Raw genomic sequence first — 13,818 nt, forward strand, 5'->3', positions numbered from 1 at the left:
TATTTTATTTTATTTTTGAGACGGAGTCTCCCTATGTCGCCTGGCCTGGAGTACAGTGGTGTGATCTCAGCTCACTGCAACCTTCACCTCTCGGGTTCAAGTGATTCTCCTGCCTCAGCTTCCCAAGTAGCTGGGATTACAGACATGTGCAACCACACCTGGCTGATTTTTATAGAGACAAGGTTTCACCATGTTGGCCAAGCTGGTCTCAAAAACTCCTGACCTCAGGTGATCCACCTGCCTTGGCCTCCCAAAGTGCTGGGATTACAAGTGTAAGCCACTGTGCCTGGCTGCCCAGCTAATGAGTCTTAAATTCTTTTGTCCAACAACACCTTGAAATTCCCCAATTTAGCTGTGTCCCTGGAATCTGCCCTTGTGACTCAGCTTTCCAGTGAGGATGGAGGAACCCACTAGGGGGTGTGAGTGAAGGAGCTGGAGCTAAATGAGCAAAGGAAAATGTGGTCCATTATTAGCAAATCCTGTTGACTCTATCTTCAAAATATACCCATAATCCAACCACATCTCCCCACCTCCAGCACTGCTACCCTGATCCAAACAACTATCATTTCTCACCTGAATTATTTCAGTAGCTTTGTAATCTCTTGCAATAACCCCCCTGCTTCCACTCTTCCTCCTTTGCCCAAAGTCCATCCTCCATACCATACATGTCCTTTCAACAGGCAGTTGAGCCACATGACTCTTCGGTTCAGTACTCACCCAACACATTCCCATTACAAGAAGAAGAAGGAGAAAGAGGAGGAGGAGAAGGAGGAGAGGCGGAAGAGCTCCTTGTCATGGCCTGCAAGATTCACACCCTGGCCCCAGCCCACCTCTCTGATGGCATCTCACACCAGCCTCCCCTCGCTCACTCCTTTCTAATCACACTGGCCTTAGTCTGTTCTGCAAAACCTGTTCTTGCCTGAGGGTCTTTGCAGGATCTATCTTCTCTGTAAGGAAAGCCTTTCCCCCATATCCTTGCATGACAATCTGTGACCTAGGTCTCATCTCAGACGTTAACTACTCGCGGAAACCTTCCTTTTCCATCCTATCCTAAGTTTCTCTCTTGGGTCACTCTCTATCACATTTCTCTGTTTTATTTTCTTTCTAGCAGTTACCACTACCAGTAACTGCCTCATTTATGTATTTGTTTATCATTTATTGCCTGACTCTCCACGCACACGCACGCTGAAATGCACAGTCCTTGGAGCAGGTATCTGTCTTGGCTGCGGAGCCTAGAGCGGCGCCTGGCACGTAGTGGCTCTCAATAAATATTTGTTCAATGAGAGAGCGTACAAAGGACGGGGCTGAGAAAAGAGCCGCGCTTCTCCTGGAGACCACACGAGGGCGCTGCTCCCCACAGACCAGATTGCTAGGGCCGCTTCCTTAGGCTCAGTGGCTGCGGACCTGCCGGGGGGCGAGGAGATAGAGATGCCGAGATGGCAGGGAGGGATCCTGTATCCTCAGCCTTGCCCTGGTCCACCGCGGAATGGCCAGGAGGGATAGGGGGTTGGGGAAGCACGACAGGATGGGGAAGGGAGGGCCAATCAGGTTCATCTGAATGTAGGTCAGCCACACCCCACATATTGAAAACCAAGAATCCATCCCCTGAGAAAGGGGACCCAGGCTGGCCCTCCCCCCAGCCTTGCGTCTGGTCCAAGGAGGTCCCAGGGCAGGAATTAGAAGAGTATGTCACTACATTTCCAGTTGGGGAGGGGTGCTGAGTCTGAATGAGAAGGTAGTTTCACTGCCAGGAGGAATAGAAACTGGCCTAGGGCCTGAATGGGCCTTGAACCCCTGTGACCACTCCCTTCAAGAATGTGACCGACATTATGGACAAGTGACTCAAAGGCGCCTGAGGGGGATGGGAGCAAGGATTTGGCGTGAGTACCTTCCCCACATGCACATACGCACATGTTCCCTTCCCACCCAACTCCTGCCAAAGTTCAGAGTGTCTATCCTTGCCCTTTCTGTGGCCCCAACTACCCTGGCTCCCAGTGCTGCCTGGAGTAGTGGGCCACCATGCCTCCACCCTCCCCAGGTCTCACTTCCACCTGTGGACCTCAGTGCCCTGAGCTGGGTAGGCCGGTGAGGGTTGGCCTGTGGGCACCAGTGATCTCCCAGGCAGGGCCCAGGGAAGGTGTGCTGTGTGGGTGAGCAGTGCTGTGTGGGTGAGCAGCCCTGTGTGTGGGCACTGTAAAAAACCCTGGCGTAGGAGTTCAAAGACTGGTTCTCATCCTGGCTTAGTCACAGACTTATTGGATGTCTTTGAGTAAGACCCTTCCCTTCTCCAAGGCTCCATTTTCTTACATGTAAGTGGAGACAGTTGGGGTAGATTATTTCCAAGGTTCAAAGCATACTTTCATGCAGTACACTGTACCTTAAGGGAGAGGGAGTGGCCTCAGGAATAGGATGCTTGGCTTGCTCACTTTTGGCAAGCGGAGAAAAGGTTTATCTTTGCTGAATCTAAATTTTCTTTTTTCTTCCTTTCTTTTTTTTCTTCCTTTCTTTTTTTTCTTACTCTGCCATCCAGGCTGGCATTCAGTAGCAATCATAGCTCACTGCAACCTCAAACTCCTGGGCTCAAGTGACGCTCCTGCCTCAGCCTCCTAAGTAGCTGGGACTACAGCCACCAAGTCTGGCTAACTTAAATATTTTATAGAGGGAGGAGCTCATATGTTGCCCAGGCTGGTCTCCAACTCCTGGGTTTAAGCAATGGCTTCCCATAGTGCTAGGATTACAGGCATGAGCCTCCATGCCCAGCACCTTACAAGGTTTTCAACACTTTAAAAAAACAAAACAAAAAAATCTTATTGGCTGGCCACGGTGGCTCACACCTGTAATCCCAGCACTTCGGGAGGCTGATGTAGGCTGATCACTTGAGCTCAGGAGGTCGAAACCACCCTGAGCAACATGGCAAAACCCCATCTCTACAAAAAATACAGAAAACTAGCTGGGCATGGTTGCACATGCATGTGCTAATACAGGTGGGAGGATGGCTTAAGCCCAAGAGAGATTGCGGCTGCAGTGAGCCCAGATGGTGCCACTGCACTCCAGCCTCGGCAACAGAGTGAGACCCTGTCTCAAAACAAAACAAGACAAAAACAAACTTACTGTTTAACTCATTTAAAAATAATATATAAATAAATATAGATTAAAATATTTATTAATGTGAGTCTAATTATAGATTCACAAGAAATTGCAAATCTCCAGCTTTCATCCAGCTTCCTCTGGTGGTAACTTCTTTCATGACAGTAGTATAATATCAAAACCAGAAAAATGACACAGGTACTATATTGTTAAATAGACTATAAGACTTAATCAGATTTCATCAATTTCTGTATGCACTCATTTGTGTATGTGTGTAGTTTTATGAAATTTTATCACATTTATAGGTTTACTTACAACAAGCTGGGCAAATTGTACAATTTCCTTAAGCCCAATTTATAAAACTAGGGTGTTAATACTAACTTCCTCAAGAGGAGTGCCATGAGAATTAGAGATAATGTGTATAAAGTACGTAGAAGCCGGGCACGGTGGCTCATGCCTATAATTCCAGCACTTTGGGAGGCCGAGGTGGTAGATCACCTGAGGTCAGGAGTTTGAGACCAGCCTGGCCAACATGGTGAAACCCCGTCGCTACTAAACATACAAAAATTGGCCGGGCACGGTGGCTCATGCCTGTAATCCCAGCACTCTGGGAGGCCGAGGCAGGTGGATCATGAGGTCAGGAGTTCGCGACCAGCCTGGCCAAGATGGTAAAACCTCGTCTCTAATAAAAAATACAAAAATTAGGCGGGCACAGTGGTGGGTGTCTGTAATCCCAGCTACTCGGGAGACTGAGGCAGGAGAATCGCTTGAACCCAGGAGACGGAGTCTGCAGTGAGCTGAGATCACGCCACTGCACTCTAGCCTGGGCAACAGAGCACGACTCTGTCTCAAAAAAATAAATAAATGAATAAATAAATATACAAAAATTAGCTGGGCATGGTGGCACATGCCTGTAGTCCCAGCTAGGCAGGAGAATTGCTTGAACCCGAGAGGTGGAGGTTGCAGTGAGCCGAGATCATGTCACTGCACTCCAGCCTAGGCAACAAGAGCAAGACTCAAAAACAAAAAACAAAACAAAACAAAAAAAGGTGCTTAGAGCAATGCCTAAAATACAGTAAGCACTTAATACATTTAAGCTTTTTTTTTCTTTTTCTTTTTTTTTTGGGAGGTGGGGAGACTGGGTCTTGCTTTGTTGCCCAGGCTAGGGTACAGTGGTGCGAACACAGCTCACTGCAGTCTCTACCACTTGGGCTGAAGAGCTCTTTCCACCTCAGCCTCCCAAAGTGCTAGGATTACAAGTGTGAGCCACCACACCCGGTGGCTTTCTTAAGAAGCAGCATATTTTGAAAAGTGACTTAAAATACACAAATATCACAAATATTTCATGTCTGTTACAGAAGAAAAAAACAGAAAATGCCCATAGGAGAAAAATGCTTACAAAACATAAATTTTTTCATCATACCCTTACCCAAAAATGACCACTGTTAATAATTTTACTCACACCTAAAATTTGAAGTATACTTCATTATCCCCATTTTACTAGTAAGAACACTGAGCCTCAGAGACATTAAGCAGTTTGCCATGGTCCCTGGGCCTGCGAGTCAGGAGCTAAGGTTTAATGCACACTCTTGCCTGGAGGAGCTCAACACTGGGGAAGCAGACAGGTGCATGAGAATTACCAATCCAAGGTAGACTGGGATACCCAGCTGCTGCCAGGTACTGAGCACTTGCTGTGTTCTAGGTGCTGCTTTAGCACTGCACAGATTATCTCAGTGAGGTAATCCTAATAGTGAAGCCCTCTGAGGTAGGTATCATTCCTACTTCTGAACGAGGAAACTGAGGCTCAGAGAGGTATCCTGCCCAAAGCAGAGCTAGGAGCGAGTGCACCCAGGGTTCAAAACGGGGTCAGTCTGATGCCTCAGCCTGAGCTTCAGAGCCTCTGCTCTGAGGGATGCAGACAGCATGCTAGGGGAGTGTGTGTTGGGTGGAAGGAGTCTCTCCACTTGTAGCTTTGGACTTCTGTGAGCCCAGAGCTTGGGTGCCCTTCCCTGACCCCCTCTTAACCCAGGCCACCAAGATCCAACCACAAGTTGGAGTGGGCTCTGATAGCTGGAATCTGCTTCGACTCCTCACAGTGCCCACACTCCTTCATAAAGGTGAAGGCCGTTGAGGGAGAAGAGGATGAGGTGTCAGAGACATCGAGTCTGCAGGATGAGACCACCTGAGTCCACCATCAACTACTCTGACTTAGGCTTTCCAGGCCCCTCCAATCTAGACTTCCAGACTCAGAAAGTACTAGGAGGGAGACTGCAGGTGCATGATATTTGAGTTTCACATTCATTATTTATGCTCCCCCTACTTCCAGAAAAGATTTAAAGGTGGCTTACAATAAAAGACATAGATGGCTGGGCACGGTGGCTCACACCTGAAATCCCAGCACTTTGGGAGACCGAGGCGGGGCAGATCATGAGGTCAGAAGATCGAGACCATCCTGGCTAACATGGTGAAACCCTGTCTCTACTAAAAAATACAAAAAATTAGCCAGGCGTGGTGGCGGGCGCCTGTAGTCCCAGCTACTTGGAAGGCTGAGGCAGGAGAATGGTGTGAACCTGGGAGGTGGAGCTTGCAGTGAGCTGAGATTGTGCCACTGCACGCCACCCTGGGCAACAGAGCGAGACTCTGTCCGTCTAAAAAAAAAAAAAAAAGACATAAATAACAAGTAAATATTTAAAGAATGGGCTGGGAGAGGTGGCTCACACCTATAATTCTAGCACTTTGTGGAGAATTATTTGCAGCCAGGAGTTTGAGACCAGCCTGAGCAACATAGCCGGACCCCACCTCTACCAAAAGAAAAAAAAATTTTTTTTTTTAAGTTAGGCATGGTGGCATGTGCCTGTAGTCCCAACTACTCAGAAGGCTGAGGCAAGAGAGTTGCTTGAGCCCAGGAGTTCAAGGCTTCAGTGAGCTGTCATCACACACACTATACTCCAGCCTAGGCAATGGAGAGAAACCCTAACTCTGAAACAAAATGAAAATGAAGAATGACTAGAGAGCCTCATAATTAAATCAAATTGGAAGGGAAAGAAATTGTCTGCTGGGCGTGGTGGCTCACACCTGTAATCCCAACACTTTGGGAGGTCAAGGAAGGAGGATCACTTGAGTTCAGGAGTTGGAGACCAGCCCAGACAATATAGTGATATGTCAACTCTACTAAAAATCAAAAACATTAACTGGGCAAGATGGTGCACCTGTAGTCCCAGCTACTTGGGAAGCTGAGGTAGGACAATCACTTGAGCCTGGGAGGTCAAGGCTGCAGTAGGCTGTGGTCACGCCACTGCACCCCAGCCTGGGTGACAGAGCAAGATATCCTGTCTAAAAAAAAAAATAATAATAATTATCCTCAAAATGCTAGGCTAAGGATAACAACTGCAACTGAGTCTCAAAACTTAACTGTGAGCTAGCTTCCTGGCAGTTGAAACAAAAAAAGAACATATGAGTTCCACAACTGTTATTATCTAATAATAAAAGGAAGTACCTATACCAGATAGCCATGACAGTCAAGACTGCATTACCAGAGGAATTTATTACATGGGACCTTATATGGAATAGTATCTGGAAGAGCACTTTTACAAGGGATATATAGAAAAGCTTTTTTTTTTGTTGTTGTTGTTCTTTTAGACACAGTCTTGCTGTGTAGCCCAGGTGGAAGTACAGTGACACGATCATGGCTCACAGCAGCCTCAACTTCCATCTCCTGAGCTTAAGCAATCCTCCTACCTCAGCGGAGTTGGGACTTTTGTCTTTTTTGTAGAGGCAGGGTCCCACTATGTTGCCTAGGCTGGTCTTGAACTCCTGGGTTCAAGTGATCCTCCCACCTTGGCCTCCCAAAGTATTGAGATTATAGACATGAGCCACCACACCCAGCCATAGAAAGGCTTTTCATGTGAGTATCTCTTGTGTTGGTGGTTCTCAATTCTTTCAGAATCAATATTTTCTTTTTTTATGACAAATAATATTGTTAACATCCCTTTACTATCCTGAAATGAAGTTTAAAGATAATATTCTGTCTGTACATTTACTGTAAAGAAATTAATAATGGCTGGGTGTGATGGTTCACACCTTTAATCCCAACAAGTTGGGAGGCCAAGGTGGGAGGATTGCTTGAGCCCAGGAATTTCAGACCAGCCTAGGCAAAATAGTGAGACCCCATCTCTACAAAAATTAAAAATTAGCTAGGTGTGGTGATGCATGCCTATAGTCCTAGCTACTTAGGAGGCTGAGGCAGGAGGATCGCTTGAACCCAGGAGGCTGAGGCTGCAGTGAGCCATGATGGTGCTACTGCGTCCCAGCCTGAGCAACAGAGCAAGACCCTCTCTCTACAAAATAATAAAAATACTCTAATTAATATAAAAGAGAAAATGATTTTTAAAATAACATTACTTCAATTGGCAAATGCCTGCTCACAACTACTCAGATATCTGAATGAAGTAGCCCATTGATTACAATCACACAGACTTCCCTTGAATGTCACAGCTATAAATACTGACTGATAACAGGTGCGTTGTATTGGTAGCTCAGATATCACCAAAATGAACAATTCACACTAATTTCATTCCTGAAGGTCACTGCAAAAACTCTTGTTATATTTTTGTGTAAATTAGAGATGATTCTAGGCTCAAGTTATTATAACCAAGATTTTTACCGATATGTGTCTGGTAGGACACTCAAAAGCAGGTAGTTTCCTGACCCCTTTTACTCCCAAATGCCTGAGGACTCCCCAGTCAGTAACAACTAAATTCCTGAAATGTCCCCTAGGGGGCAGTACCTCCTTCTTTGCAAACCATTGTCTTAGATCAACCCTTAGCCATAAAAAACGAGCAAATGGATAATGTGAAATTGTTAAACTGCAGACCTGCAACTGCCTTTCTAAGAGTAACCGAACTTGTACATTCCTGGTACAGAATGTGATGTGACCGCATTCCAAGGTTAAGCACCGGAAAAGTTAACAAGTTAACAGGAGCTCTGACCTATTTATATAGGGCTTTTCATTTTGCCAAGCACTTCAGAGATGCTATCTCCTTCAGTATCTCACAAGAACCTCCTAAGTAGATTGTTATTCTCCCCACTTATAGACAAAGAAGCTGAGACACAGAGAGAAAGGTTATCATGCCCTCTAAATCAGGCACTGTTGATTGTTATAGAATTGTCTCCCCGAGCCTTTTTTTTTTTTTGACGAAGACTCGCTTTTTCGCCCCGCCCGGGGTGCAGTGGTGCCATCACAGCTCCTCCACCTGCCAGGTTCAAGTGATTCTCCTGCCTCAGCCTCCTGAGTAGCTGGGATAACAGGCACCCGCCACCATGCTTGGCTAATTTTTTTTTTTTTTTTGAGACGGAGTCTCGCTCTGTCACCCAGGCTGGGGTACAGTGGCCGGATCTCAGCTCACTGCAAGCTCCGCCTCCTGGATTTATGCCATTCTCCTGCCTCAGCCTCCCGAGTAGCTGGGACTACAGGCGCCCGCCACCTCGCCCGGCTAGTTTTTTGTATTTTTTAGTAGAGATGGGGTTTCACCGTGTTAGCCAGGATGGTCTCAATCTCCTGACCTCGTGATCTGCCTGTCTTGGCCTCCCAAAGTGCTTGGCTAATTTTTGTACTAAAAAATAGAGCCCGGGTTTCGCCATGTTGGCCAGGCTGGTTTCGAACTCCTGACCTCAGGTGATCTGCCCACCTCGGCCTCCCAAAGTGCTGGGATTATAGGCAGGAGCCACTGTGCCCAGCCTCCTCAAGTCTTTTGACAGCAACATGACAGCAAACATTCATGACGAACATTACTGGCTGGCACCTGAATGCATGGTAATTGTTTCAAGTTCTCATTTTTCACTTGAGGAATCTGAGGCTTGAAGAGAGAGATGGGTCGTGTAATGAGGGAGGAATCACTTCCTCTCTGTGCTGGCCAATACAGAGGGGATGGCTGTAGGGGCAAAGTCCTTGGTCTGGAGATGTTAATCATTTGAAGTCACAAAAATGGGCCCAGAAATAGAGAAGGATGGTTTGGGATCCAGCACATTATAAATATTCCTTCCTCAGCATCTTCTGGAGATGATAGGGATTCCTGAAATCCCCTCACCTCCAAAAGCCTCTCCCTATCTTATCCATCCCTATCCTTCATCCTATTCAAATGGATCCTAGCCCCAAACAATCAGGCAGCAGAGCTTGTTCATCCCTGAATAGGCATGAAGCACGCTACTTCCAGGTGCCCAGCCAGCATAAGGAGGTACACGGGGACTCCAAAGGGCAGGTCTGAGTTCTAATCGAATCCAGCTGTATGCCCAAACTGCTTGATTCACTGTCTCAGATGGGGTGAGAGAAGCTAGCCTGGGCCAAGGAGCAATGACCCCTCATCCTGACTTTCCAGGTTTGGGTAACTCTGGGCTCATGGTCAGACCCACCCTCAATGGCGGTGCCCTTCTTTACCCCTCTCCCCAACCCGGCAGAGCTCAAGGGCTGTGCAGGACTCACTTCTGGTCAGAGGGGAGTGATAAGGCAGCTGAATCCTCTCCCACAGCGGGCACAGCTTCCTTCTGACCTCTGAGCCTGAGTTGCTTTTTTGGGTTGAGGTTTCCAAAACTCTGGGTGGCCTTGCAGATCTAGCATCTCTTTGATAAGCATGGCCAGCTCCCAGAAAGGAGCACTTCATCTCTGAGGATGGCTAGCTCATGATAAACCAACATTTTATTCAAATTCCCACTTAAAAAGAAAAAGGAAAGCAAGCAAGAAAAAATTTGGTCATAATAACAGCTGTCATTGAGTAAGTACCTACTATGTGCCAGGCATCATATTCTGCTTTATACACATGATATGACTGAATCATCACAAGAGCCCTATAATAATAACTACTATTATTGTCCCCACTTTTCCGATGAGCAAACTGTAGGTAAGAGAAATTGAATAATGTGTTCAAAGAAAGAAAAAAAAAGAACCAAAATTTGAATCCCCAAGTATCTTACTCCCAAGACTATATCCATTTCATTAGCTGCCTTGCTGTCCTTACCTAATCCTCCTTCCAGCCTAGTGAGCCACAGATTCTTATCATTATCCCTCAAGAGAGATGAAGGACTGAACCTCAGTAAAACCATCCACAGAAGCATAGAGATGGCGGCTGTCGTTTCATCCATTTGAGTGCTGAGCTCAGGAGAGCACAAGCCCAAGTGAACAAGGGGGTTTCAAATTGAGGCTGAGATACTCACTAGCTGGGTGACCTTGGGATGTTACCTTTTTAAGCTTCAATCCTTTAAAATGCAGATGATGATAACAGTGTCTAGTTTGGGGGATGTTGTGAGGATCAAGCAAGATAATGCATGTGCAGTGTTGAGTACAGGGAAATTGTCATTACTGAAAGCTCCTCTGCCTCAGAGGTTCAGATTTTTTTTCAGATGTTTGGCGTGTTATCCTGATGAATCACGTAGACCAGTGCTTCTGAACAGGGCTGATGTCAGAATTACCGGCCTAAAGTACACATGTTCGGGCTCCACCCCAGGAGATTTTTATTTAAGAGGACTGGCGTAGAGGGGTAGAGCCTACAGCTCTTTATCTTTAATAAACTCCCACAGCTGGGCACTATGACACATGCCTATAGTCCCAGGACTTTGGGAGGCTGAAGCGGGAGGATCATTTGAGCCCAGGAGTTCAAGGCTGCAGTGATTTCAGATCGAACCACTGCTCTCTGGCCTTTGCAACAGAGTGAGATCCTGTCTCAAAAAAAGTAGTAGTAGTAGTAATAATAATAATAATAATTCCCAGATAATTCCAGTGCACAGCCAGGTTTGGGGGAACCAATCTACTTGTATAGAAATCTGGACCACAGTGGAGAAGGAACTCTGGTTTCTCTTCAAGTCTCCTTCTCTCCTTTCTTGTCACCACTAGCACCCCTTTCTTCAAAGCCCTTCCCACTGGTAAGCAAGTGCTCGCTCCAAATCAAGAACTCTGGCCTAGCAGTGAGTCAGCAGCACTCAGAATCCCATGGAGCCTGCCTTTCTAGAGGCCCAGGAACCCCACGTGGGCTGGGAAGCAGGATGCTAGGGTTTCTGCTCTGCACTTGCCCCCTTCTGACTCACTGGTGGCCCAGGGCTAATCAGTCTCCAAGCCTCAGTTTGCTCATGGTCAATAGACAGTCAATAAAAGCAGGCTTGTCCATCTGAACTCTGCTTCCTTAGAACTGTGTTCCTGGCATTTGACAACCTGACATCCAGAGAGCAGATGGGGGAGACCTGAGCAGGAAGAGGGGACGATACGGAGGAATCCTGCATGACAGTGCTGTCTCATTTACATCTCATATGATTCTCACAATAATGGTTAATAAAATCCAGTGTCTACCTTGGCTTATAATGTCCCCTTTATCTGTTGCTAGCCTTTGTTCCAATATCATCCCATATCTCTCCTTTTTTGGCCCTCTTGCTTTTCCTTGAATGTTCCAAGCTTTTTTCTACTTCAGAGTCTGCACTATTTGCACATCTTGGAATATTTTTGTCATGGATGATCCCAAGTCTGATTTCTTCTTCTCATTCAGGCCTCAGCTTACATGTCACCTGCTCAGAGAAGGCTTTGCTAATCAGTCTAAAGTGTTATCCTGGGCACTGAAACATATTATCCTACAGCACGTCATTGTATTTTAACTTTCCTCTTAGCAGATATCACTATAGGATATGCCTTTCCTTGTTTATTTCCTTAATGTGCTGCCTCTCTACTATAGAATATAAGCTCTGTGAAAGCAGGTCCTGGGCTGTCTTATTTATTTCTATGTCCCCAGTGCCCCCCAAAAATGTTCAGTTAATGTTTATGGAATAATTGAGTTAATGAGGTTGCCTCAGCATGAATTGTGATTCCTTTTCTTTGCTCAGAGACATCCAAGGTTCTGAGAGGGGAAGTGACTGTCCCAAATACAATTCAAGCTTTTTATCTTCTTTTTTCAGGCCCTTCCTGTAAAACCTGGCTGACACACAAACCTAGCTGGGGTGAGGCTCCAGGTGTGATGAAAGTTTGGAGTTGCCCCATGAATGGGACCGAGGCTGATGTGGGGGTGAGAAGGCGGAAGGACAGAGCATGTGAAGGGAGAAAGGCAGGCTAGGACAGGAGAGCAGGGTGTGAATCTGGCAAGGGTGGGGAAAAGGGGGTGATCTGACCGTGTGTCAGGAAGTGTTTCTCTCCACCCTCCCCTGGGGAAAGCCTTGACCCCAAGGTGGCTTTGTTTTGGGGAAGCAGGTGGCCAGGCAGCTGCTGACGAAGGCATGGCCCGGGCGGTGACCATGCACTGAGGTCCTAGGCCCGATACTGATCACCCAAAAGGATAATCTAACAGTGGCTCTTAGCCAAATAGGTGACAGGTGAGCTTCCGTCTGAAACCAGCCCAACTATACCATAAAGCCTCAGATTTGGCCTGGGGAAGGCAAGGGATCTCGGGAAGGGAGAGAAAAGAGGCCTCTAAGGAAATAGAGTGGTCAAGTGATTAGTGATTATTATTAACAGCAACAATAATAATGAGTCACATTTATTGAAAGCTTATAGTGTGCCTGGCACTATACTACTTTTGTGTGTTCCCGCATTCATTTCTCAAAAAGCTCCCTACAAAGTAGTCATTATTATTATTGTTATTATTTTTTCCATTTGAGAGATGTCAAAACTGAGGCTCAGTGAAATTAAGTTTCTTGTCCAAGGTCACACAGTAAGTAGCAAAGGCAGGATTCAAACTCAGGTCTGTAGTGATTCCAGTGCACTATGGAAACCTAGGCCTGGGTTACTGGAGCAAGTTAAGAGAGCAGGGCCAGACTGACCCCTGCAAAGGTGGGGATAGGGAAGGACAGTGGGATAGACTGTGTATAAATAGCAGGCCTGTTTTTATCCCTACATACAGGCAGAATCAGGCAAGTGCTCTATCTGGCACAATTTCAGAGCTCTGAAAGCCAACCCAGCCCTATGTCAAACAACTCTATCCCCAGCCACGTCTCTGGAAACTGAAATACCTACTGAGAGACTCATTTCTTTGGGTCAGAACAGTGACTCCAGAAGACCCCTGTAAAAGCACATGGGTTGGAAGAGAAACACCTGGTGCCTGTGAAACAGCAATCTAGGTTAGCCAGCTGGGTCCTATGGGAGGGAGGCTCATTTTTTATGTTGAGGAAAAAGATGGCAGTCAAAGGCAAGGAAAAGAATAAGGCTTGTTTCACAACCTGTGTCTCTCCAATTTCAGAAGCCTGGGAATTACAACCCATAGTTCAAAAATCTTAATGTCCCCTGAGGGAAGATGGGAGGAAGCCACTCCAGCGACTGGTAGAGTACTAACTTCCTTTGCTTTTGCTGGATTGATACTAATTACCTGCAGCTTCAACTCTGGTTATCTCGGGTTTATGAGAACGGCTGGCATTCATGTGTCTAATTTTTACATGATAAATGAATTAATTATTATTTGATACTTGCCGTGTTGGTAGGCCAAAAGGTGGGCTTCTGAAACTTAGAGGGTGACAGGGATGGAGACCCCTGGTATGGAGCTGAGACGCAGCAAGAGGCCAGGCCCGGAACAGAACTCAGCTCAGCAGTCAGTCACAAGGCTGCAGAGCGACAGGCGTTTGGGGAAAGGTAGGAACCTCTCCCCGCCACCTGCCGGTCATCAGCCCTACCCACAATTAGGCCGCGGCTGCCTCGGCCTGGTCCCAAAAAATGTGAGCGCCGCCCCCTCCTCCCGCCCAGTCCCCCGCCGCGCCCGCGGGGTCGGGGGCTGA

This window comes from Piliocolobus tephrosceles, chromosome 4 (assembly GCF_002776525.5).
Source record: "Piliocolobus tephrosceles isolate RC106 chromosome 4, ASM277652v3, whole genome shotgun sequence".
NCBI lineage: Eukaryota > Metazoa > Chordata > Mammalia > Primates > Cercopithecidae > Piliocolobus > Piliocolobus tephrosceles.